This window comes from Bacillus rossius, chromosome 1 (genome assembly GCF_032445375.1).
Source record: "Bacillus rossius redtenbacheri isolate Brsri chromosome 1, Brsri_v3, whole genome shotgun sequence".
Lineage (NCBI taxonomy): Eukaryota > Metazoa > Arthropoda > Insecta > Phasmatodea > Bacillidae > Bacillus > Bacillus rossius.
The window spans coordinates 7,737,785-7,763,507 of record NC_086330.1 but is presented as its reverse complement, the minus strand read 5'-3'; the positions used below and the strand labels follow the sequence as shown (position 1 = coordinate 7,763,507).

The window sequence follows — 25,723 nt, the reverse complement described above, 5'->3', positions numbered from 1 at the left end:
GAATAAAAGTACAAACCCTTCTACAATCTCAGAAGTGGACAGATAAAGAAGAGATGATAAACATGCAATGTGCCAGTACGAGCAGATTTCACGACTGGGTGAATACTGAGGTTAGCTGAAAACTGCTAGTAGCAGCAAATATAAAACAGGTAATAATTTTAAGGAGAGGAATTTGGCATTGTAAATTACTAGCTTAACACATTACAAAAAAGAATAAGATCTCATAAATTATCCTGATGTCCCAATATGCATAAAATGTTTGTTTCACACATGCCTTCCTAGGTATATCCATGCAAATAAAAGAGAAACAATTTCCCTGCTCATATTAGAACAGAATCCTTGCTTCCATTACTTAAGAGGGGTTAATAACAGTCAACTTAACATCTACCAACAACTAACTGCTACTTTTAGTATAGGTTAACCTGTGACTAACAGTTATTTTCTCTAAGTGGAGAGCCAGTGGTTAACTAAAACTAAGCCACGTTGATGTCAGTTAAATAATTGGACTAGTGGATGAAAGTTGTTTTTTTTTGTAAGTTTCAGTCATTACCAATGTAGAGGAAGATCAGAATTTTTCAGGCACTCCTACAAGGTAAATTAAATACTGTGTGCTCACAAGCACTGCTTAAAGCAATTGAAAGAATATAACAATTTCTATTTAATTACTTAAAGCACTTAATAAAATATAATTTTTAATGTAAATTTGTTTTATCACCTACTAATTTGTTAGAAAAGAGTAAGGCACTCATGTTTGCATTGTATGTAATTTATAATAATTATATTTTGTTTAGTAACTTCTGATGTTTAACTATTATTTTTATTAATTTTTAGTGTTTCAAGTGTCTTTTCAACGAAAGTTAATTTTATAGTAGTAGTAGTAGTAGTAAGATCAACTTGCAATATCACGTAAATCAAGGTTTCAAGGTTCCCCACCATTCTAAACAGTTGGCGGTGTCAAAACATTTATTTCTTGACTTTCCAAGTTTATGTAATAGCTGGGATCAGTAAAGAGCCAATCACAGCTGTTGTTCAGACCCTTTCATCTAGTTAAATGTTAAATGGATTGATTCAATGTCAAGGTGATGTTGCCTATAGTTCTTTCTAAATTCACAAGAAATAACATCGGAGACCTATTAGAGAAGATTGCAGACGGGTAAGGAAAATCAAAGTAAATACTTTGTGAAGTTAACAAATTGATTATTACTTCCATCATCCTTAGGTCACGATAGTGCAAGCCAGACCAATTTAAGCAATTTGAATATTTGCCTTCAGTTCACAAAATATTTACTGCTGGAGGAATTTCTCATGTATTCAGTAAATGGAAGACATGTGATGATCAAATATTTGTTAATCAGTTGTGTTGAATTTTTTAACTTATATTTTTTTAAACTATTTATTTTAATTTAGTTATATTTGATTATTTGTTGGTCGAAGGCGCAAACCCCTTTAAAATGATTTAGCTGCGGGGCCATTTACGCTATTTTCTTGATTAGGTAGATAAGGTTGGTAGTTTCCGCTAGCTAGTTGTCGCTTCATGATAGACTCTAAATCTAAAGTTATTTTTGGAGGCTAAAACATTTCAAAACAGCAGATTTTAATGCACTGTGACAGAAAAAACACTTGAGATTAGATTACTGAGCAATTGGGACGAAACAAGGTATGCGTTGTGCATGCTGTCCAAAGATCGATAACATATATTTAACCCAATTTCAAAAAAATTAATTATTTAATAATGTATGCAATACATAAATGCGTGTGTTGTGGTAGATGATTCAATTAGTTATTTTGTATTTTGCGCTTGTGTTAAAATCTAAGTTAGCTAATGTGTAAGAAATTATTAGTAGCTAATTTTTCCAATTTGACAGGACCTGTGTTTTCATTTCGTGTAATTTGCCTACACATTGCTAAGGTTTTTTTTTAAACGTAAACACGTTAATTTTGGCAGATTTTCGTTGCTTTCATGGTTTGGCTGTACAATGAGTGGTCCAGCAACCTGGAAGGCGAGTCAAATGGAAAATATCTCTTGCGTCCCGTCCAGAACATAGGGCAGCTCAATGCGCGTCAGGAGCATTCTGCTGATGTGATGCACTGATTTCACATCCCGTAGCTTGTGAACCTGCTTCTGGAATTTATAGCCAATGGAAAATTTTGTTGGGGGGAATCAGGTAGGAGCTGTGTATCATGTCTCTAGGAATTCTGTAAGGCAAATAAGATGATTCAAAATGGAGTTTTTTTTTTGTTAGAATGATACATTTTTGTTAGATTATGCAACACTTCTATATGATTCTGTATTAAATTTAATATTTTTCTAATTGCTTGTACATTAAAAGCTTTGTAAAAATTTAACTATTTAAAAATGTATTATTTATATCATTCAACAATTAAAAATAAATTTTTAAGGGCAAAACATGTTTGGGAAGTCTTTTCTTGGTTATGATTTATTTTTAACACACCCACATGGACAAAAAAATGATTGTTAGAGATTAAGATTACAAATTTTTTTTAAATTGCCATTTGGAGATTTTTAAGACAAAAAAAAAAGGTTGATACAAGTTTAGAGAAAATTATGTGTGTTTCAATTTGTGTCTTGTTTCAGATGAAACGACTCATGTGACTTGTATATCTGTTTATCTCCTTTACTCAAAATTGTGGTAAGGGATATTGTTCCTTGCAAGATTTATACATACAGTACCTTGAATGTTAATATAAATCTTTTTTTACCACTTTCCCGTGGAACTACACACTACATGAGTAGTGCTGCAGAATACAGAATAGGAGATGCAGAAAAGTAGAGAATGGATTGGAACTCCCCTCACTTGAAAATGACAAAAAATAATGTGTTCCCAGGGGACATTGTGTGTGGTTTTTTTGAACAGCGGGAGAGTGAGTGGTGATTGGTGGACACTGTCATTCCCAGCGCTATTCACTAACTTTCAACATCAAAATTACTTTGCTTGCATATTTCATAAGGGCGTTTTTTAATTTTTTATATTATCGAAAATTAGACTGGGCCTAAAAACCTATTTATTCAGACATTTGGCTTTGTGCATCATGATTGCCTACTGTATTGACTGTCACCTACTTTCATTTTTCAGAGGTTTTTTGCTTTATTATGTAGTAATTAATCTCATCCCTATAATACACGGGATGAATCTGGTGGCCAACCACCATCCATGCTTGCGTGCTGATGCAGCTACTCTTCCTGCTTGTCGCCTGCTGTGTAATACCCGGAGCATGGTGTGGCTGGGCCCCTTGGTGAAGCCAGTCGTGACCCTCTGCGCACTCTCTCGGTACAGCCTAACTCCTTGTTTGAGATGATAATTTATGCACACAACGAATCCCTAAACCCCCACGAGTTAACCACTTGTTGCAGTACGAAGAATAATTTTTTTTGGAAGCATTTTCATGACAACCCAACTGAGTTTCATATGAAATGCTTTTTTAAAAACCATCCCATCGTGTTTTTTTAACATCTCAATATAGTTATGATAACAGGAGATGGTATATATAATTCAAGTTTCAAATGAAAAGAACTTTTAATTATTGCCAGTGGCAATGTTTTAATTTTGTAAAATGGTTTAAAAGTCTTGAACAGACTTAATTTTCCCACAATGACTCACATCAAACCATGATAGCATTATACTAAGTAAGTCTGATTTGCAACAGGTCATTCGTAAATGTTACCCATTAGTTTCAAGTTTGTTTTGTTTTTTTGCAATAATGATTACAAACGAAAAATTATTCACAAGCACAGTTTATTTTCAACATACAGCAAAACTTTGATTTCACTGCGGGCTTGGAATGGAAAAAAAAGTCCTTTAAAGTAAACTGTTACACATTTTTCATTTGACAATAATGGATAACAGAAGCTGATGGTTAAACATTTGACAGTTAATCAAAGTTTTACTGTACCTCTAGTGTTTCTACAAAACTATCAATCCCAAAATTTTGCAAAAGTGTACATTTAAATTACTTTAGTTCAACAGCAAGTGTGTGTGATGGTGAACATAAGATGAAAAATATTAAAGAAGCAAAATAATTTTTTGTCACCTGGCAACAAATTATTGAACAAGACAACATTTTAACTTTAACATATTATGTTTTTTTTCAGAGCCGATATTTAGAGCTAATACTAACAGAAAACTTATTAATAAAGTTATTTGTGAGAAAAAAAGAAAAGTTGTAAAATAGCATAACTCCTGCTCCCTTCTAATACTTACATTTTAATTTGGAATGTGTAAATTTACTTATGTTTTCTTAAGGTTCACAATTTTTTATAATCATGTTAAATCTATTATGCATAGGCATTTAAGGTTTTTGCTTCATGCTAAAAAATATTAATAAAGTGGAATGTAATTTTTGCTATTTTTTGACCTACGTGTTTTGTGTTAAAATTAACGTATGTTTTTACATTTTTAAAGCATCTTCTGGCTTGTGAGGCTGTAACATTCTAGAAGCATAAAGAAAGAAACACAGACAGAGGCGCAAAACCCCGTCTGTAAGAAGTGTTCTGCTGGGAAATACCCAACCCGTAGGCGCATAGCTGCGAAGAAAGAGAATATTCACTGGGCGCACCCAATCAGAAAAGACTTTGCGATATTTTATGTTGTAAATTTTGTAGGACAAGCCTAATGTGAGGGCCAGTAAATTTGTGTACTTGCAAGAGCTTTCTTGTTAGTTGGTTGGCCAACGGGGCTATCTTCCATTTGCTTCCACCTCTGTAATCAGTGGTCGCTCGTTGTAGCATCCGGTCGCGTTGACGGCAACTCACTATCAAAAAATGAAGAGACGCGAGGCAAATAATTTAACGCCTGGGTGCTGGGGCCGTGCCGCTAATAAGATTTAATATTTATTTAAAATTTAAGATTTGGACTTTTAACTAGAAATTAGGCACCAGACAAGCAGCGTAGGCCCAGGTGGTCTGTTGGTCCACCGGGACGAAGTTCCCAGGTTGTTTCGTATCTGGACGACCAAATTGCTGGGAATAATATTTCGTGAAGACACAGGACTACGATGAGCGACCGACGAAAGTGTTTTTCTTCAGAAAGATCTTGTAAAGGACATTAAGTCTTTTTATCGGAAGAATAAATTTTATAGTTAAATTAAACTTCTATTTACATTCAACCAGGAACAGCTTTAGAATAACTTAATACATTAACAGAATTTTACCCCCAAAATTACCAGCAACGTCAGATGAAATTTTTAAGTGTTCATGCATGTGCGAGGCACAGTCATTTTACCTGGACACGATTGTGACTTGTTACAAAGTGTTATCAGTTGTAAGTCCAAGTATGTTAAAATCCAAAGTTTAACAAAAGAAAGTTTTAGATCATAGCTGAATGTTGTATCCACAATTTAGTCAATACAACGTGCTTGATGGCTGAATACTGTACTGAAAGAAACCCAGAGCTTTTTAACCCTTTGAACTCCTACATCGAGCCATGTTCTCCGATTTTCATTTCCTTTTCCAATTCTTTGTTGAATCTGGCTCTTCATCTTTTGAATCAAATTGCCTATGTTACATGATACAAGGAATTGGAGAGCTACATTTGCCAAAGAATTTGAAGATTGTAAACCTGGCTCAAAAGGAGTTGAAAGGGTTAAAATTGTTTCTGCAGATTTGCTAGTTGTGTCTTTGTGCTAGACTGAGATCAGCCATTACCATTTTTTATGACATTCAATGGCGATAGGCTGTCCTCTTGTATATCACTAGGACATGGCATGATTGGCACGGATGATCATGTCGCAAAACTGCATGGTGGTGAAGATTCTCACATTAAATATACACATACATGCAATAACTTCTGTATTAATAGTCCCTCGCACACGCTAAGTCCAGAATCCAGAACAGTCGACTGTCTGTCACTACCAAATGGAGAGCACAATTTGTTTAAGTTAGCTCTAGATTAGCAGGGACCAACAACAGCTACCTGCATACAATAAAAATTTGCCAAACATTGAGGAGTGGCCAAATAAACTAAATAAGCAATATAAATCTCTATTCCACCAGGAATTACTGTCTAATTTAAATTAAAAAATCTATTCCCAGCTCAAAGCTACCCCAACCATGTAATGTAATGTGTATTAAATGGTAAGAAGTACTGGTCATACACACAAAAATTCTTCAAACTTGTCATTCATGCTCATGTTGACTTTTTGATGGTAGTTACCACAGCTGGACAAGTATGCAGGTAACTGCTGTCTACTCTGGTCCAAGCCAGAAAAATGTGATCTTAATAGAACAGAGGCCGGAATGATACTAGAATTACAGCAATGAAGTAGCGCAGTGGGACGGATAGTTAGAAAGCAGGCAGCCGTCAAACCAGGATTCCCTTGGTCATGTACCTTTGTCTTATAATAGCACTCAGTGTATTCATCAGATGTCATGGTTTCAAATGTAATGCCTTGAAGTACAACATTGTCCTGAATGTTGTAGCTTGTGTTGGTGTACAGTATTAATAAAAAATTCCCTTAACTCGGTTATAAAGATAGAAACTACAGTTATTTCTTGATAACACCAACAAATACAGTATGTTCATAGAAGAATGTCCCAGTTATAAATTTTAATACTACCAACTGTAAGAACTGTAGTGTGTTGGTTCGTCACAAACTCATGGTTTTAGACAAGCGAATGTGCAAGTACTGCTTTGTTGTTGACTCTCAGCGCCATATAAGCAAAATGGCGACTCCGGAGTATGAAGCATTCATGTTCTGCAATTTGCTAAGAGTGAATCTGTAGTTTCAGTTCAACCAGCATTTTACTTAAAGTTTGTCATTCCCCATGCGGCGAAAACAGCCACTGATGGTACAGGCAATTTGAGACAACAGAGCTCTTAAAAAGAGCCTCCACATTCACCTGATAGTTTTTTCCTTTGGGGGCTTTATTAAGATTGTGTCTACATTCCACCGCTACCTAATGATTTGCCAGAGTTGAGACATAGAATTGAAGAGGCTATTGTTTCCATTACTCCGGACTTGTTAACCAAAGTGTGAGAAGAATTATTGGACTTTAGATTGGATGTGTGCCATATAACTAAAGGTGCACATATTGAACATGTTTACAAAAAAACTATGTTAGTTTACCTTCAATTTGATGTAAACTGTCTAAATTAAAACTGTTATATTATACCATTGAAACAGGGACATTCTTTTATGGACACCTTGTAATCATGTCGCTTCTTTACCCCCAAACAAGCATTATCTACAAAATTCAAAACAATGTTAACATTTTTCTATATAAATATATTATTTGCTTCGGTTTATTTGTGGCAATAATTCCAGAAGATATACTAGGCAGAATGATTGCAGAGCTGCCAACTATTACGGATTTTCCGTAATTATTACGGAATTTAACCCCGAATTACGGAATTACGGAACATCGCTGGTTTATTACGGAAATGAGGCTTTGTGCTGCATGGTAACGGAGAAAATTCAGTTTCTGCTGTGCGTGTTTCGTGAACGCAGTTTGAATACTCGCTTGGTTGTGCAAATAATGGAACTAATAAGTGTGCGCATGTACTGTCGAAATAAGTAAATTAATTCTCGTGTTTTGAAATATAAATGGGATCGTATTACGTCCGTTGTATGATACAACTAGTACATATTCTCGGACTTATCGTTTGAAGGCTACTTACATCACGATAATTTTTGTACGGTACTTTGGCTAACCTGTGTTGTTTTAATTTATTTCTTGAAAGCCATTTTTTTCATCATAGTGTTTTTCCGTCTCTACAGACGTGAAATTTTTTTATGTTTTTCGATAGTATTGTGTTCTTCAGTGCCGGTTGTAGAAATGAAGCGTGTGACAGAATAATGTGTATCTGAGGGGAAAAAAAAACACGCAATTATTCAGAACTTTCGACTTAAATATTCAAAAGAATGGCCATGCTAGTTTTCAAATGTATGGAACGCCACGCGTTTTGTAATGTATTCACGTGTGACTTTTCGATTGCACATGGTGGAAGGGATGATTGTAGACGGCATATTAATCTAAGAAACATGCGGGTCATTTTATAGCCATGACGAGTAATAAATCTACATTGTCGTTTTTTCGCTACATCTGAAGAAACAAAACTAACGAACGCAGAATTATTGTTTACAAGTCATTGTGTTTGTCTTGTTGGTTGTTTACATGACAGTTCTTATCCAACCAGGATAAAAGAAGCAAATAAAAAGAAAGTTGTTTTAAAGTTTAACTTTGAATACTTTGAATTGAAGATTCAAAATTTCCGGTAAAATTATTGACATTTCTTACATATTCAGATGATTGTATTGTTCAAATAGATTTTTTTTATTCATTAATTTGCATATTATTCATATACATAGGCCTATATTTTTCTTTTTTTGAATATTATTGTCCTTGTTTTATCTTGTGAGTGTGTCAAAATACCCCAAGAAAAATTTATCGTGCATGATTTACGCGTACTTTTTTCATATAACTTAATTATCATTACTGATGGGTGTGTTTGAGGTTGGCAGCTCTGTGATTGTAATCAAGTTTTAACACCCCAATGATGGAATGTATATTTCCAATACCTACTTATATAACTTTTATAAAACAGCCTCTGAGAACAATTAAAAAATCACCACAGAAGACAAGACAACAGTGGTGATAATTAAGCCCTTTTGGGCTGTGTAGGAAAAAAATTTCATTTTAATGAAGTGTTGCTATGAAACATTACCTTACTGATCAACAGTGAGAATAAACCTAATCTTCTCTCTTCAAAGAACACCTAGCATTTAGGAGGAAGAAAGTTCAACTGCTAATTCTCTCGTAGAAGGTCCTTGGGAAAATGCATAACCTGGATGGGTAGGTAGGCAGACCTAGTACCAAATTAATTGCATAACAGCTGAAAAGAAAACAAAAAAAAAATCAATTAAAACCAGAAAAACTCAAGGAAAGACTAGATAAGAATACATTTTTAAACCCTATTATTATCTAATCTACAATAGCTATGTTTATTATATTCTAATAAAACCTGAAAAGACACACATGTACACACAATATACGGTTTCCATCACACTGGGAGTAACTGATTGTAGAAAAAGTAGCTGGAATCAGCATAAATATCAAAATAAATACATGTAGGTATTTCATGTGCTTTGTTATATTTATTGGTGCCACTGAGAGCTGGAGATAATTCTAGAAACCATACCAGTGTTTAATAATGTTCACAGGCTTTCATGGCCATTGTCTGAATTAGCTTGGCTTCTGGGTTGTAGCCGTGTCCTTGGCGAATAATTCACAGATGTTTTGGTCGACATTGCCATCAGGGAGCAGTTACCTAAGATGACGAATTATACCTTCCTAATGAATCTGTAACTTCTCCCTGATGATGGCGACTGCAATGTCGACAGAAACGTCGGTGAATTATTCACCAAGGACACGGCTACAACCCAGAAGCCAAGCTACTTCATACCAGTATTTGCCGGGAGTTCTTTAAAGAAATCTAAATGAAGTAACTTGGGTCAGTATAAGAAAACAGCAGGCTGATTTCAAACAATCAGACATGTTGTATTCTCCACGCACTTCTGAAACACATACTGCATTCAATGATTACACGCCAACACGTGGAGTGTTTTTTTATTATTAATTTTAGAGACTTGTGAGCCACTGTATAAATCAGTGACATCAAAGGGCAAGCAACCACTTAATAGTTGATGTATTTGTTGAATAAACAATTTTGATGTAAAAATTTGAAAATTTTATTTCACTGGTAACAAAATATTTATTTATAGATTAATTTTCTTGTTTCACACATTTAAAACTATCCATAGATAAAGATTGTATTGTAAAAGTTACAAACATCAAAATACTGTTCACATTAAAATTGTTGTAAATATTCAATACTTATAGTTAAAATTACATTGCTAACCTTTAAATTGTTTCATACCACCAACTGATACACACGTGGTGTATAACATAGCAGCGGTGCGATAAATAGCATCAGAAATGTGTGTTCATACTCAAAGGTTACAGTTTAAGATATTCAAACACTGCATGCAATTTCACAAGCTGGTAAATAATGATATTATAATTAGTTTTACTTCTTTCTGAACATCAGCTGTTTACCGTTTGAAAATGTTCAACATCTTGGCAACCTACTTCTAGATAACATGTAGCATCATTATTTTTTATTAATTTGTTTTTAAAAAGACATTCTGTGAGTTATTTTATATTACACAAGTAATGTAATGTGGTAATAATATTAGAAGTGTGGGATTATGGGAGTAAAACCAATTATATGGTGTTTCCAGAATTTTTTAAAATACAGAGGGGAATAGTTGTTTTATTGGGAATCCCCAAGTAACTCTTAGAATGTTTTCTTTAGTGCAACACACTGAGATTGGACAATTTGTAAAAGCTGGTCTTCTACTGGCTGATTGGGCCACGTGACAGCTGTCTCCTGTCTGAGTAGATGCCCTCACGTTGTCCTTCAGTTGCTCTGGGTGGTGGCTCCCGCAAATAATTAATGTAGTTCGGAGCAAATGTAATAGTGTGGTTCAGGATGTGCTAAGATGTAGGCTTTTAAATTTGACTTTTGGCCATTCCAAAGAAACTACATTTCCTTGGCTTTACTGCTGGTATACAACTGCATGACTATCTTCGATCACCAACAGTTATTTTAACAATTTTTGCAATGAATATATCTTGGTTTGAAACAATCTTCATTTGTGATGTTTTCGAGAAGACAACGGATAAATGCACCTAGATATTTTAATGGTGGAAGTGTATATTCTGGAGAGAAAAAAAATCAAATTTAAAATTTTTTTGGCAATCTTTTATCGTAACAGCAACTTAACCTAAATTTTTGTATTGGATGTATCCTTTATACTTCATAGTTATATGCCTGATACAGTGATTATAAATTTCAAGTTTTCATCGGTCCGACGTGTAACAATAGTTGGGATCACATACTCATTTACAGCATTCCTTACAAATTTTATTGTACTCCATTTCTTTTTATTCTGTGGAACCTGTTCAAGTATTTATTTTTAATTTATTTATTAAGTAGTTTTGATTGAACCTATTTTGCTAAATAATTTAGATGTTTTTGATCCTAGGTTTTGTGAATCTAAGTGTTCACCTTTTTTTATCTATGGCCAATCTTTTAAATGTAGGAATAATTGAATAGTCATTCGGACATGAATTGAGGAAAAATTAATTTGGTATGTACTTGCACAATATGTGTGTCATATTTTCAAATAAACACTTATGTGGATACTTAACCAATACCTACTAGACATTGTTATACTCTATAATAGGTGCAATGGTTTTCACTGTATTCGTGTTATTTTACATTGCAGTTTGTTGTGTTATTCTTCTGCAAAGCCTATGTTTTTTTATGCAGTTGAACAAGCAACTTAAGTCTTGGTTAGGGTATGAGTCAGGTTATTAAACATCTCAAAAGTTTTTTTTTTGTTAAAATTATGACAGTTCCAAAATTCATGCTGATTGCAAAGAGCTACGAAACCAAGAAAAATTGTGTGCTATGATATGTTACAAAATAGATTAATATTGATCAAACTAATAATTCAAGAGAAGAATTAAAACACTCCAATCATAACTAAAGTAAAATAAGGAAATTTGACTAGTAATGGAAAATATGTACGTCAGATATTTTTATTGAAAATACAGAGGGTTTAGAATAAGGGTTGATTAAAATAAGTGTGTGCCAGAGACTGTACTTACAAGAAAAAAGCAAACGTGCAAAGAAATCTCTGCGAATGGCATTATGTATCTCCTCAGCTATTCCATGTCAAATGAGCCAAGTGATAAAAATTATTTTTCAAAGAAATTAAACATTTTCTACAGTAGTCAAATTTAATCCATAATATTGGTCTTTCTTTATTTTTTTTTTAAATTTCAATGTATTTGGTATAGAGATATAGTCTTTAATGTGACCAAGCTGTGTTAAAGGGAAATCAAAATCTTTTTAGTCAGATCTGCCATAATTACAGCATGCAACTGTTTCCCACCAAAATCAGTGGTTGAAGTTAGAAGAAGTTTGCTTTTTGTGTCCGTGACAAAATCAACATATTCAGGTAAATATATTGCCATATATAGCTTCTTGGTACCATGTGCTGTGTCACACCCGGAACCAGATTATACAATTAGTTTGTATAAATATTATTCATACATTGCAATTCATTTGCTGTTTTGTGAATGTCGTTTTAACACTTTAGGCTATTGTCTAGTTCAAATTAGAGCATAATAAAAAAATGTTTAACATAATAAACCAGAGTTCCGGGTGTGACACTTATTGAATGCCTGCAATTTTCCAAATTTTCAATTACTATCATAGAAACGAGAAAAAATGGTGGCAGTATGCTCATCGTAGTACCTGTTGATTTGCATAATGGTAATAGTGAGGTACTTGTGTATTTGCTAGTCTTTGTGAAAATTTGAGCCAAGGGTGTATAAAAATTTGTAGATAGGAAATTGTATTCCAAATCACTCAGTCTTACCATAGTTTCTAAGAATTAAACTGAGCTAAAGTGTATAAATTAGTATTTGTGACTATTATTTGGCCTTAATGCTCTACATGATTTGTACAAATACCCAAGAGCAGACAATACATTTTCTCAAAATTAATGTCACAACTAGGTCTAGTTAACCTAACCTGAAATAAATTTGTGCATATGCCTCAATTATAAAACTTGTATTCTAGGATGTTCAATTTAACCTACTTTAAGTTCTTTGATTTCAGAATAAATGCTAAAAGCAAAATCGACAGCATTCAGACGAAGAATGAAATAAGAGTCCTGAAAAATGGAAAGTCTACCTCCATAAAGAACGTGAAAGGGACAGAGAAAGAAGAAAGTCAATGAAGAAGCAAGTTCAAAGAGATAAATATTTACTGTATGAAATGCGAAAAAATGCCAGACTACGCCAGCAGAAATGTCGCCAAAACAAGAAACTAAGGGTGTCAAACAGTCAAAGTGATCAAGATTCAGTCTCTCCCATTGAATCATATCGGTGTATGCAGTCTTTTGGTAAGGCAGTAAAAAGAGTCAAGCGGTTATTGCCTAATAGTCCCTCAAAAAAACTGGCTCTTGTGAAAACGTTGTGTGAAAACATTGTGTGATGATACATTTGGTCAATCTGTTTTGAACCCCACAAAGGTCTCCAGTGATGCTAAGAAGAAGGGGCGGGGCATCCATTACCAGATTCAGTAAATCTTGTGATTGATTTCTACAACAGAGATGACATTAGTCGTCAAGCTCCAGGTAGACGTGATGTAAAAACTGTAAAGATCCTGAAACTGGTAAAAAGGAGCATAAACAGGTTCGGCATTTAATGTTGACTGTTCCCGAAATGAAGGAACAATTTCATTCCGAATATCCAAATGTAAGCATAAAGAAGTCTAAATTTTACGAGCTAAGGCCAAAAAATATTCTCAGTATGTCTCGCATGCCTCATCGTGTATTCATTTGCAAATACCATGCAAATTTTATGTACCCGTTGGAATCAATTTCTAAACAGATATTGCAATGTCCATGTAATCACAACCCGGTTTTTGACGAATTAATATGTGACCCAACCAATGAAATGTGCATGTACAATGAATGTCAAATGTGCAAGTACAGAGATATTGAAGATATACTAGGAGAATACGACCCACAACAGACAATCAAATACTTAAGAGTGGGTAAATATTGAACAACATCCAAAAAAGATTGAAAAAGATACTACGCTAGCTGCAGCAACTGAGCAGCTGAATGATCAACTTCCTACTTTCAAAATACATTGCTATGTCAAAAATGTTCAGTCTAAACACTTGGAAACATTTAAAAATGACATCTGTCAAGATAAAGTTTTAGTGCAAATAGACTTTGCAGAAAACTTCACACTTTTAGAGCAGGACGAAACACAGTCTGCTTACTGGTCAGATGAACAGGTCACAATGTTCACATGCTGTATCTGGACTGCAAAATCTGTACACTCTTATGCAGTAATCAGCGATGATTTGGCGCACAGTAAATATTCTACTTGGATATTCATAAAAGTTATACCTAATTGAGGATTTCCGCACAATATATCCCAATTTGAATTCTTCTTCTCAGACAATTGCGCTGCACAGTTCAAAAGCAAGTATACTTATCGAATCTGTGTCATAGTACTAACAATGTGGATGTCACTGCAACTTGGAACTTTTTTGCCGCCTCGCATGGGAAAGGGGCAGTGGATGGAATAGGAGGAACCATCAAAAGAGTTGTATGGAATGCAGCACATTCGTACAAATGTAAAGTAGATTCAGCAAAAACATTTTATGAGTGTGCCTGCACTAAAGTTAAAAACATCACTTGCCTTTTTGTACCCAGAACTGATGTTCAAGAAAAGGAAACATTACTGAATGAACGCTGGAACAATGCTTTACCAATTGAAAGTATTAAATCGCTTCATCACTTCCAAAGTTCAGATGAATTTTCTCTTCTTGCAGCAAAGGCTGCTAAGTCTACGTTGAAGAAAATTGTGTTGTTTCCAGAAACTAACTATGTGGCAGCAGGGGTGCAACAACAGGGGGGGGGGGGGGGGGGGCAAGGGTATTTTGCCCCCCCTCTGAAACCTTGAAGTGGGGGCAAAGGGGGGCAAAGAAAGTGCTGTGTAATCAATTTTTAGATAATAAAACTGCTTAAATAGCACCACTTTCCACCTTGAAATACAAATTTTCCCCACCCCCGCTTCAATAGGGGGGATCGATGATTCTTTATAAAAAGGTATATTGCCCCCCCTTTGGAAATTTAGTTGTTGCACCCCTGTGAGGCAGTAAACTCCAAAAAAACTGGTGATTGAAGACATTTACACAGATTCAGAAGTTGAGGAAAACTCTGAAATTCTACATACCTGTCACATTCCCACATTAGCATTTTCTCACAGTAATCTTTCACCTTGTGTTTTTGTTAAAGCACAGTTAGATAGTGCCAATGGTATATATAGGAAGGACTACAATGTACTTGGGAATTTGCCAAAAAATGTTACTGTAGAAGGTGATGTACAAATACTGTTTTTAAAACAATATGGTGGAACAGGTAGACTGTACAGAGCTGATGAATCAGATGTGTCTTATGTAGCATCGTCCCAAGTACTTGGAATTGTACCTTATCCAAAAATAATTCTTCATGGTGATCATATGCTGTATGAATTCAACCCAAGAGTCTGAAAACAGCCCTTAGGCAATTGGACATTATAAAGCGTGTTTGATGTTTTGAACATATTTTTGTGTTGTAGTTATTATATGCCTGTTACAGTTTATTTGACAACAGTCACAAGAATTATATCTCTTAAGTAGACTAGTTTAGTAATCATTTAGGTTTTTATAGTATTTAATAATTTGTTTCCTTTTTTGTTCTTCTGAATTATGATAATATTATGTTATGTTTTTGACTTAAATGAAGTTAAATTTTTAAAATTTGTTATAATATTATATGGTTTAGTAGATTTTCAAGTATAGGTTACTGTCATTGTATAAGACTCGAGAAAATACTGTAATACCTTTGGTGTGTTGCACTCTGTCACACCCGGAATTTTTTGTGAGATTTGTCAATTAAAAGAGTTAAGTTATTTCTAACTTCTGGATAGTCCATGTAAAAAGTCAATCTTTACACTGTAACACGATGATTATTTAATATCACTAGCTCAATACACTTCACATAATTTCTTGTTTGTGGTAGTATACATGGGAACAGAAGCTAATTTCATGTCGCACCCGGAACTACATATACCAATTTTTCCCCAACAAATTATTCCACATTTTATTCATAAAATTTGGCGGACATTTATAGAGATTCGAGAAAAGTCACATACATTAACAGTGTAAAGTTATTCTTTTCACATATTTTATTTTATTTGGTACAATGATAACAAATGTCACACCCAGATCTCACGGAATGAGCCTCTTATCATGTCATAGCCTTTATCATATATCACAGTGATTTGTTTCCACACAAGAAACACAAAACTATGGTGTACTGTTGTTTTTGATATTTTAACCAGCATTAACCATTGTGTATTTTTCTTACTCCTCTGTGCTAACTGCATCGACAAGATGTGAACATGCCTTTTTTAATGCCATCTTCATTTTTCTTTTCAAATTTTATAAATACGAGAAATGTCAACACTGCAAAGAAAACGACAGATTTTCTGTTCCTTTCAAAAAGTAACTAGCGTTTTTGAGTAACAGTAACACAAATTACACTTGATTATACAGCAAAAATTGCATTTCCAAATAGATTCTGAAAATAATTATAGAGGGGAAATGGTGACATACAGGAAAATTATGAAATGAAAATCATTAAAAAAGCCCATTCACAACTACAGAGTTCAGTTGGAGCAAAAACTATATTTTGCAAGAGTTAATAAATTTCAAATGTTAACCCAAGCAAAACTTCACAATCACTTAGAAAGGTAACATGAATTTAACAATATATTAAAATGAATTATGAAAATTATGCAATAAGTAACTCATTCAAAAATATTCTATCAAACCTAAAATGTTATTCATTCACAAACAAAAGAAAGCATATCTTGTGTGCTTTCAACTCCAACCAGACAGCTTAAAAGTTTGAATTACTGCATAATTGGAAACCTAAACACACTCATGATTCAACTTGAAATCTTAGTATTATATACCAAATCTTCAATTAAAGAAAATAAAATTAAACTTTTCTCTATTTTACACAAAAAAAAAAAAACAACTAATTTTAACACTTATAACATATAATTAGGGATGTGCGGTTCTGGTTTTTAATGATCATTTCAGTTCCGGTTCGGTTTTGCATCAAGAACCTAGGTTCTGTTCCGGTTTTGGTTCTTAAAGAGAAAAAAAATCTTAATGCTACAATAAATATGAAGTTACCTGGGTAAAAAAAAGAAAAAGAAGAGAGAGACACACTCTTTGCATTACCCCAAAATTCATACTTATAACCAACCTCATGCCATGGAATAGGTAGGCAAATCGTTGCTGACAACAAAATCCTGTCTGCGAAGATATTGTACAGTACAACATTTTTGGCACTGATTTATATATATATATATATAAATTTTAATGTACTTTGTTCTTTAGAATCTGCAGTTTTACTTTTAACGTACTTTGTTTTATAATACAATGTTTTGCTTTCATGGTTTGTTTATACTGTAATTGGCCTTTAACATACAAACAGCCATAAATAGTAACATTCAAACTGGCAAAAAAAAAAAAAAAGTATCACCAATATATGAAAGGAACTAAAAGAGATATGTTGTTTCAAATGTGTTTGTGTCTTTAAATATTCTATGCTTTAACGAATACAAAAATTAACCGAATGAAATATGGCCAAAAAATTGTCGAAAGCGTCTTTCAGTTCCTCCCTATCCTCCAATTAATTGTAACTATTCTCTCTGACATACATTTTTCGTGCATTATTACATAGAGATGTTGGTAACATTGAAAAAACATGTTTACCTTTCCCACATTATAAAAGTATCACAATGCAAGGTAACAAAAATGCATAAAAAGTACCCACAACCAAAGATTTCAAAAGTTAGTTCAGACTCAGGAATTTGAAAGGTACTGAAACAGGAACCAAAAAACCAGGGAACCGCACAGGCCTACATATAATACATGAAAACCCATACGAAAAATTTCATGTACCTAATTCATTCTCATAAAAATTTATTACCAACTGAGACGAAAACATTCACTGTAAACTAGTTTATGGTGACAAGAGTAAGTTAATGTAAGTTAACTTGTCTGTACAACTTGAGTGTGAATTTGACAAACTTCAGCTGAAGGTTAATTATATCACCACAAAGGTGCAGAAAATAATGGGTGTTCCCCAAATTATTTAAATGAAACAAATCTACTAATTTTATTTATGAATTATTTTAATTATGCAAAGAAATTTTCAATGCAGACTGACACATCAAAAAGGAATATTCTGCGAACTTAAATTTCTCTTGGCGCCCAGCAAAATTCTTCAAGTGTTTATGTATGTGTAATCTATACCAATTGTCAGCTAGCTGGAGGTCAGGATAAAAACAATGTTAATCCCATTATTAATCTTTATACAGTTTCAGTTCGATCTAGGTAAGAATATAAATCACTGATTTGGAATATTAATAATAATTTGGAAAATGTTAAAAAAGAAACATTCAAAACAAACTTTTTAAATTTATAATACAATGCTCCACTTTTTTTTACAATGCTTTCTGAACATAACCATCCTTTTATATTAATTTTTTGTTTGCAATTGTTATAGTTCTAAGCTTAATTTTAAAAACTATATTGAAAATACTGGGGCTAAGAGTTCCACATTTTAATAATAGTCTTCACTCCTTAATATGTACTCAAGAAAACAGAAATTATCTTAGTTATAGAATAATTAAAAAATTCAACAATCAAGATTACTATATTCAACCTTTTCTTGATTCCTGAAACTGTACTACTAAATCATAGTAAGATTAGTCTTTCTTAGTAAAAAACCAGAGTAATGTTTGGTTCTTTACTAGTCTGTATAATCCATATTTAATTAAGTCGGTCACTTGTACTAGTTGATGCCTTTATTAATTAGTTGTTTATTATGTGTTAATGTATTTTATGTGCATCTTAGATGTCAACCTGTTCTTGCAATGCAGGTGGTGTCTACATTGTTTTTAGCGACTAGGCCTACATGTTGTTGTGACGTACTGGCAGACCTGCCAACATTCAAACTTAAAAAATCATGAGGTCCTCGATAAAAATTTTTCAGGCCCATAAATACAGGTTAGATATAAAAAACAACAAATGAGGATCTTTAAATTTAAGTGACATACCTGTACATATGTTACATGGTCTCTGCTTCAAAATTTATTTCAACAAATTATAGGTTACAGATTTAATTTAGTTGAACATAATTTAGCGCTGTCGTGTAGTGATCATGCAGGGCCGCAACTAAAAAAGATGTAAAATAACATTCTGCTCGTGTAACAATATTATCACTGTTCACAGCAAAATTAATTTTTTTATTGGAAGCAATACATTTCACATGTTAGTTGTGTTTTTTTGTAGAGACATGTTTCACAATGTATCCTCTTCCACTATGCGAGATAGAAAAATCAGCACGGCACTCGCTACAAAACGAAAAATTGCTTCCTTTACGTGACTCTAGTGTTGATGGAAACTCGTTACTGTAAGCTTTCGTAAAATTTGTTTTGTAACTTTTACAAACAAAATCTTGGGGCCCCGAAAAATCGTGAGGAAACACTATTTTGGCGTGAGGGCGTGAGATGGACCTTAAAATCGTGAGCCTCGCACCAAAATCGTGAGAGTTGGCAGGTCTGTACTGGTATGTGCTGCTTACCCTGTACGCAGTACCCACCTCTTGTACGTTATACTGCATATCATGTATGTTTTGAGTTTGTGTCTGCCCTTAAAGTATTTATACTTTTGGGAAGTACGTTACAAACAAATTTAGTCTTTTTTCTTTTTTTGAGAGGATAAAACATTGAAATGTTAATTTATGGCATATACTATTAATTCCTGCAGTACAGTATATCACAATTAAATGTTACCTTGTTTTATTTTTTATCATGGAATAATTATTTCTCATTACTAGAGTCCTGCAAAATTCGCGGATTCATTTCGTGATATGCTACAATTCAAATAATTATACTTTAGCGCTGCTTCTACCACTGGTTCACTGTTAATCTGGAGCAATGAGGGCCAATTAGAGACCCTCACTCATAGAAGTGCCGAATCATAGGCTGCCCAGTCAAGACGACTCACAAGTCAGCAGCCAATGAACAGGTGGCATTTGCCTGAGTGTGTAAGTGTAGTAGAGTCTATCCTGGAGGTCATTGAACCCGCGAATTTTGCAGGTCTCTACTCATTACGTTAAAGTTGCGCACAAGTTCAAGTACAGAGTTGTGTACTTGTAACCTAGCAACATATGGTGTACTTGAATTCAGATGGGGTCAATGTTTAGGCTCCCAAAGTCAGACAAACAAGTAGTTTACATTATTTAAAATATAAAAATCAATGTTTGTTCGTATTCTATACGCTCACGCATCGTTCAACCGATTCAGTTGAAACTTTGTACACTTGACCTTTGACACTTGAGATTTTGATAAAACCAACCCTCAAAGCAGAATTTTATTATTTTTGATTAAATTTTATCATTTTATTGGCGATGCTTTATTCTTCTGCATGGCAACAGACTTTTCATTGTTGATGGCTTCTGCACAACCATGGCAATTTAAAGACACATGAGTAGTATCGGATAATTACCAGTATTTTATAACGGTTCCTCTTTTCTACGGTCTGAATACTAATAGTAGCTTGCGAGTCAAGAGAGAAATAAAGATAGAGATTTATAGAGATAGAGGTAGAGATGGAGGGATATAAATGATAGTGCTATGGAGAGAAATAGTTAAGATATATGGAGAGCTATATACAGGGAGAGTTAGTGTGATATATATATATATATATGGAGGTATAGAGAGATAATATATAGAAATGCTTTGTGTATGTGTACCTACTTAAAACTAATTACAAAAAAATTGAATGAGGCATTGCAATGCATGCTAGGCATAAGATAGTTAAAAATAAATTTTATTGGGAAATAAAGTTTAGTTGAAATTAGTGATTAACACTTTATTAGTGTCAGATGAATATAGGTACTGCAGTTTACTTTATGATTCTATCTTTGTTTCATAGTTACAATCAGTTTGTCTGTGCTTGTATTTGTTGTATCTTACTTATTTTTGCTGTACTTTATTTTTGCACTACAGAGTATTTTAAAATCCAGTTTGAATTTGAAAACATGCTTTACTAAGAAAAATCAAGAAACAAAATGCTCAAAGATAGTTAATGTTTCCAAATACATCCCTACCAGATCCTTAGTCTAGAGCAGGGTCAGCAGACCGCATGTGGCATGTGGCTCTTTTCATAGAATTACAAGGCTCTACAACTCACTGCGCTGTCTCAGGACAAAAATAATGCTAAACAAAATGAAACAGCACAATCACAATGCATGTCCTCACAACCTGTGCGCTCACACCGTACCATCGCACCACCCCGCTACTTCACCTGCCCTTGTGCTTTTAATTTATTAAAATAATTTAGGTTTTCTTGGTCTATCAGTAGAGCTCTACTAATGACTTACCATATTTTTTTTACACCAACATGTTTTTTTTCTCCCTAATTAGCCTTTATTTTTAAGATGTCATGTTGCATTTGTGAATAAAATATTTCGACTTTGTTTAGTCTTTTTTATTGTCTTAAAATTGCACGAAGATACAGAGAATATGTTTGCTTAAACTCTGGCTCATCTCACTCGCAAGTCTGCTGATACCTGCTCTGGAGGATCCTTGAAAAATGCTTTGTAAAGGATGTCAGCATTTATATGGACCTACCACATCATTGCAAGGAGCCCTACAGGATCGCTGATACAGCCTTTCGTGAAAAGACAAGTCACTTGCGTAGTTTCCTACATCTTTGTAAATAATAAGAGGTTTGTGCCCCTACCTTTAAAATGTAATACATAGAGACCTGCAAAATTCGCGGATTCAGTGACCTCCAGGATAGACTCTACTACACTCTACACACTCGGGCAAATGCCACCTGTTCATTGGCTGCTGACTTGCAAGTCGTCTCGACTGAGTGTCTGTGATTCGACACTTCTTTGAGCGAGGGTGTCTAATTGGCACTCAGTCCTCCAGATTAACAGAGAACCAACAGCAGAAGCAGCACTAAGGTATAATTATTTGAAGTGTATCATATCACAAAATGAATCCGCGAATTTTGCAGGTCTCTAGCAATACATAATATGTTTATGTTTATTTATGATAAAGTAAAAAAGATACATCTAAAAAATTCCCTATGGGAACCCCCCCCCCCCCCCCAAAAAAAAACATTTACTGTTGATGCACAAAGTTGTAAGCATGAAAATCTTTTGGATAACTTTGCACTGTAATTTTTCCGCATCACATATCAAAGTTAAACCCTTGATGCTGATGGCATGATTCTACGCATGTGTATACATGATGCTTGCTGTTTTTATTTAGTAAGTCAAAGGATACTGGTAAAAAAAAAACTAAAAAATCCCAATAAAAACAAATTATGACAGGTCTCGAGAAAAATTTCTAAATTCATTTCAACTAATAATAATCATTCATTGTTATCACGGGATGTGCACTCATTAGAGAGATGCTTGAACAACGTTTTGTTTGTGTGCACGGCCGTAAGAGCGCTAGTGTGCTCACTGCACAAGAGTCTAGCGGCAGCACCGCTACTTCCTGCAACTGGCTGCAAATGTCGCACCGCTCACGCTCGTTCCGGGGTCGGCGGCGCGATCCCGCAACGGGAAGCCTACTTTTCACTGACGAGAGAGCAAAATGTCCGATCGTGCATCTTCTGTTTTTTTTTTTTTTTTGTTCATTGTAAATAAATATGGAGGTGTTGTTAAAAGGAATGACCTTAAACAAGGCAACGGTATTTATTTATAATTGTTTTTAGAAGAAAATACCTAATTGAAGAAACGTACTTCTTGGATTTGTATATATTTCATACCGCATAAAATCTAGGAAGTCTTTGTCTTCCACAAATATTCTCGGGAAGCCCCATATTCCCTTGCAATTATTCGCAACTTGTAATTTTCAGGTAAGGACATGATAATTAATGGTCAGTTAGGTTAGGTTAGCTACATTATAAATACTTTAAAACATTGTGGACGGTTGATTTGGTTAGGATAGCTACATTAAAGATACTGTGAAATCATGTATACGGTTTCCTATCGCTGGATAGCTACATATTAAAAAGTTATTTGCTAAGCAACCATAACATGATTTTTACAGTATTTTTAATGTAGCTATACTTACCTAATATAACCAACCACCCACTAAACAGTCTGTGTGGCTTTTTTATACTGGAGATAATAAACGCGTGCGTAAAAATAAAAAAAACACATCCAGGGGATAGGCGCTCCCGTTCGGCCAACTTCGGAAAGGCTCGGCATTTGCAGCCAGTTTCAGGAAGTAGCGGTGCTGCCGCTACACTCTTGTCTCAAAGTTTGTTTACGATTCGTTGCCAAGGCTCATTTGTAATGGTGGCAATTTTTCTTTCGTATTTTTGTTTAGGACTTTAGGTTATTTGCGTGCTACTTGCTTATTGCTTCGTAGGTGGAAACTGGAAAATATCTGGCGTTTATTTATTCAATTATTAGTCGTCATATTTTCATTGAGGTAAGATTGTTAAATTGAGTATAAAATTATGTATTAAGTCAAATACAATGCCGCCACGTGTACGAAAATGCTGTGTGCCTGGTGGCGATGATAAATTTGCTGTTATACACCGCTTCCCAGTTTACGAAGAAACGGTATACAATGAATTGATACAGAGAATAAACGTCAAGAAGCTGAAAACTCTCCACCCTCTTAATGCTGTAGATGTGATTGCAAACTTCAATAGTAATGCTATCTTGTGACATAGGTTGTTTTAGCATAAATAGCTACTTAGGTCATTCTTCCGCCAATGTTTATACGGTTGATACTGTGCACGGCCACAACAGCGCTGCAAATAGCGTTCTAGCTGTTATTCAGAGAGTGGCCTTTCTATCCCTCCCTCTCTTTTCTATGATTGTTATATAGCAAGTTTTTGATATGTCCAGGATCTTTCAAACAAAATAAATTTAAACATAAACATACTATACAACAGAATCAATATATACAGGAACATGCCATCAGAATCAAAGAATAAACATGGACATATACGTAAGACAAATTAATCAACCAGTATACAACACTACGGACCTGTGGGCGGTCCGTGTCCCGATTCCAATTTTAATTAAGTAACATTGTCACATGAAAAATAGCCATTACAATTGTGATGTCTGTATGTAATGATTAATAAAATGGTACCAAAGCCTGGTAAATAAAGGGTGCCAAAATAAGTGTTTTGTGATTGTTTTCATGCATTGTAAAGGAGAACGCAGCCAAGTTTTAAAAATACATTTTAATATGTGAAAGTTGGAGTTAAACAATACTCAGTTATTTTGTAAGGCAAAAGTGAATGCTATTAAATGAATTCTAATCACACTGCTAAAAATGAATTTGTGTGTACTGACTTTCGGTCATAGTTGGATCACTGTCTACACTAACCATGTCAAACCAATCAACTATCAATGTCAGTATTACATAATTGGGGACAATGATGCGCTCGCAGATGGATCTTAAGGCTCAATTTATAAACTACACTAGAGCGCAAGGTGCAAAACGTTCAGAAATCCCACTTTAGAGTACCAGTTTATGAACTACACATGATGCAATAATACAATGCAAGTAATGCTCAAATTCCAAATTTCTTTTAATTTGTCTTACGTTTCCGACGGAGATATTGGAAGAGAAGTGTTCTGAAAACTGTTAAAGATGCAAATGTTATGCGAATACAAGCACTGGATGTTCTGTTTATTATGTACAAGTTTTTCACTTGTTATACTTTCACATCACACAATGAAAGAAAATGTCAATGTTTTGTTTTAATAATAAATAATAAATACCAAATTATCAAAAACTACCTCGAGGTAGTAATTTGTTTTCTACCATTTTCCAATTATTAAAGGGTTGGTTACGTCTTGTGACTTGCGTGTTTTTACAAAAGGAAATGACCTTTCTATTCAGAAACAAATTTTTTTCGGATTAAAGAATCTTATTAAATTACATAAAATGAAAAGGAAAGGACTATGGAAATTTAACTTATTTGAATTTGCAATGATGTACTTTTTACGTCCCCCAGAGAAAACACATTTGCCCGCGCTCGTCCTATGAGAAAGGGCTTATGTATTAGTATATAATCTAATGCCAGATTGTAACACGAATTGTAAATAACAAGTCAACAACAATAACGCCAAACTATGTGATCCAATACCAACTCATCCCAATAAAGTAAAACCTCAAGGTCACACGTAAATACTTAATGCTTCGAAAAATAAACCTTAAGCGTAAATTATATTCACAACGGACTAACGTTTTATATTAGGATTAATGGACACCATTATTAACATGTAATGGCATCATTCAAACCAGAAATAACGGAAACTTTTAGTTTGGGCACCACGCTAAGACGCTACGTATCCTAAAATATATAATTAATTTCCAATCAATAACTACGAACCACACAAAAAACTTACTATAAAAAAGTCAATAGCAGCACTTTCTTACGTAATGCAAATCATAATAACGCATTACTTATAGAACAAAGTTAATAAAACACATTAGTTTCCTTTCCCACCAAAACACTACACAACAGCATTCAACAAAATGGCGATAGACGGAAATACATTTCAGTTACTCACTACTGTAGTCAAACAGGTATTGCAATTACCCACTAAGAAAATTTCAGAGAAAAACTTCACTCCATCAAAAATAAACAATTGACATATTTCAAAAACAATTAAGTTATGAGTTTTAATGTTACTTAAGATCAATATCAATATCAATATCAATGAACTGTTTATAATCAAAATAGTAAACGTACCGGAAAATAACAAAGATGATTGTAGACATTAAAAATCGAAATGGCAATTATTATAAAAAATTGTTACATAATAGAGAATATTATTTTTGAAAAAGAAATAAACAATTTAATAAAAAATGGTTTACTTACTTAAAAAAAATAAAATGTAGCGATTAAAAATTACCATTAATAAATTAAAAACCAAACTCAAATTATTTTAAAAATATTTTGTTTTTTTTACAAAACAAGTTATT

At 33.9% G+C, this 25,723-nt stretch overlaps 1 protein-coding gene across 4 annotated transcripts in view; it reads right to left on the bottom strand.

Annotated features, from left to right (window-relative positions):
• The window catches only part of LOC134531713 (zinc carboxypeptidase-like), a 125,906-nt gene extending 100,593 nt beyond the window's left edge, over positions 1 to 25,313 (bottom strand). Inside the window, exons 1-2 of one of the 4 annotated variants that reach the window (XM_063367545.1) lie at positions 25,144 to 25,313; positions 8,682 to 8,849 (exon numbers count right to left, since the gene is read on the bottom strand). The gene's annotated coding sequence lies outside the window, so the exon portion shown is untranslated. The remainder of the gene's footprint in view (positions 1 to 8,681; positions 8,850 to 25,143) is intronic. The other 3 variants (XM_063367555.1, XM_063367563.1, XM_063367534.1) reach the window with 3 other exon arrangements.
• Between the last annotated feature and the right edge of the window lie 410 nt (positions 25,314 to 25,723).